The sequence below is a fragment of the Heterocephalus glaber genome, unplaced genomic scaffold (genome assembly GCF_053883595.1).
Source record: "Heterocephalus glaber isolate CG9 unplaced genomic scaffold, H.glaber_assembly_v1.0 deba00001600, whole genome shotgun sequence".
NCBI classification, from domain to species: Eukaryota; Metazoa; Chordata; class Mammalia; order Rodentia; family Bathyergidae; genus Heterocephalus; species Heterocephalus glaber.
Window position 1 is genome coordinate 3821618 of NW_028258372.1, and position 2332 is coordinate 3823949.

Consider the following 2332-nt stretch of genomic DNA (forward strand, 5'->3'; position numbering starts at 1 on the left):
ATCCTCTTCATTTGTGTATTTGCACCCGTCAGGAAATGGTGGGTGAGCAGAGAATGAGGTGGATACCCAAGTCTCGGGGATGAGGGCTCTGTGATTTGAAAACTCATCAAGGGTGGTTTTGAGACTCTCTGCTCCTCCTGTACAGTAATTATCATTCTTGAAAATTAGGGGTCAACCAGACTGAAATCATGGAGTGATCCTTTGTGCATTTCTTTGGGGTAAGAGGGGGTCATAACTCAGCATCCCTCCCAATGTCCTCTTTGGAGGGCAATTTGTAACTTTTTCCAATAACAGGCAGAGAGGTAAACAAAGAGATCTCCAAGCTATCACAGGATGGCCAAGCAGAAGTCTGCTAATTGTCACCCTGGGCTGCTTCTTGTTCATAGGAGATACTTTTAATGCTCTGGGTGGGTGGGAACATTGAACTCCACTACCTTATCTCTGCAGTAAAAACAGTATTGCAAAGAAATTAGCCTTCAAAGTTTGACTCAGACCAAACTATAAACAAACCTTTCCAAAAGATCTCTCCTTTCAGTTCTTACAATATCAAAAACTACAGCCTAACAGAGATCTAAGAACAGAGATATTCTGTTTTATATGTTTTAAAAGAAGCCTTAAGCGCACTGGAATACAATGGATTGGTTCTGGTTTTCTCTTATCTTGGTTCCTCAATGGAAAGAGCGAAAGAAAAGGGAACTGCCTCCCAGAGCTTATACCTAAAAAGAGTGTTCAGTGTCACTGTAGGTCCATCAGGAGCCAGACAGTAGCAGGCTGCATCTATTAACATATTTTAGTGTGGTTAGGAGATTCCTTCCTGGAGGGAGAGCCGGCGGCAGAAAGGTGTTTTAACTTTTCATTTTTAATACATTGCCAGTTTCCATGGAGACCAAGGTAAAGTTGCATGGATTTTTCTTGTAGAAGTCAGCATGACATCTTTTTTTAAAATTTCAAATAACCTTTTATATATAATTTTATATTTATATATATAGTTATATCAAAACTGATAGTACATAGTATAACTGGAAGAAAGAACTAAACTTAAAGGGGATATGCTGAAAGGATGGAGTTTGTGAACACAATAAATAAAAGTCCTCCCAACCCCCCTCAACAAAACAAAAACAAAAACCCAGTTGTAATGTACATGGAAAATTGTGCACAGCAGATATTTTTATATATATATATAAAAAGTAGATTCAGGAGCACATCCAATTATAAATGATTGTTAGGAAAATCATATAAAACAATGGAATACATAAAAGTGTCAAGAGTAAATTGTCAGGGTGCAAAATTCCTTGGTGGCCAGATGCCCATGGCAAGCAGAAATTATCCTGGCAGCATCAATAAAAGGTCGATGTCCATAGAAGATTTTCCAGGGGTGCAAGCAGCATGGGCAGGTGGAGGGAGGATTTGAATTTCATACCCTGATTCATAGTTTTCACAATTCCATGTGCAATTTCAGAAAGATTCATCATTTGCTGCCGACATGTCACCTTTCAGCGTGGAGGAATGGGAGGAGCCCTTGTCTGTGCTCTGACCCGAGCTGCTCTGGTTCTGCTGTTCTGACTGCACTGGAGGTCACTGTGGATGAGGATGTCGAAGAAGAGCGAGTCTTTTCCTTAAAGTCTGTGATAATGACGGTGTGACGTTGCCCACAGTTACTGCCAACTGCTGTGCGGTGCTCCTGTCCACATTTTTCAGCCAGGGCCTTGAGGTGTGATTCCTTTCGCTGGTCTTTGCTGTAGCATTTGCAGACTGTATACTGTTAGCTTCACTAGGAGGATCTTTCAGAATATCTGACTTTGGTTTTGTTTTCTTGTTGGTATTTTTCTTGGTGACACTAGGACTGATTTCCTTATCTTTTTCAGGTTTCTCTTTATCTTGCTTTTCAACCTCCTTCTCCTTTTTGGGGGGTGGTGGAGTGGCATACTGCTGTGCCACTTATGCCACCAGCTGAGAATTGATCCGCGGTTTTCTGGTGGAGGTGCCTTTCCTCAGGTCGCAGATGCTGCATTTAAAGGCGTCAGTGCTGTTTCTGAAGTACAAACGCTGCAATCCCAAAAGCCTTCGTCTGCGGCAGGCTTTGCTTGTCTTTTTGGCCTGGTCGGGCACTTCTAATCGCCCATGGTCATGGATGGGCTGTACCCCAGCGCCCCCCCCCCCCCCCACAGCCGCACCAGGCGCTGCTCTGAGGAGAAATGCCGTCTGAGAGTCTTCGCAGACCGGCCCCCTCCCTCCCCGCTCCCGCCCGCCCTCCCTCAGCCGCTGGGCTGCAGCTCGGGCTCCAGCCACAGCCGCTGCCACCCCAGAGTGACATCTTTATAGCTGAGGAGCA

General features: G+C 44.4%; 1 pseudogene; it reads right to left on the reverse strand.

Moving 5' to 3' along the window:
- Positions 1-1268: 1268 nt before the first annotated feature.
- LOC101703388 (RING1 and YY1-binding protein pseudogene) lies at positions 1269-2129 on the reverse strand (annotated as a pseudogene).
- Positions 2130-2332: the final 203 nt, after the last annotated feature.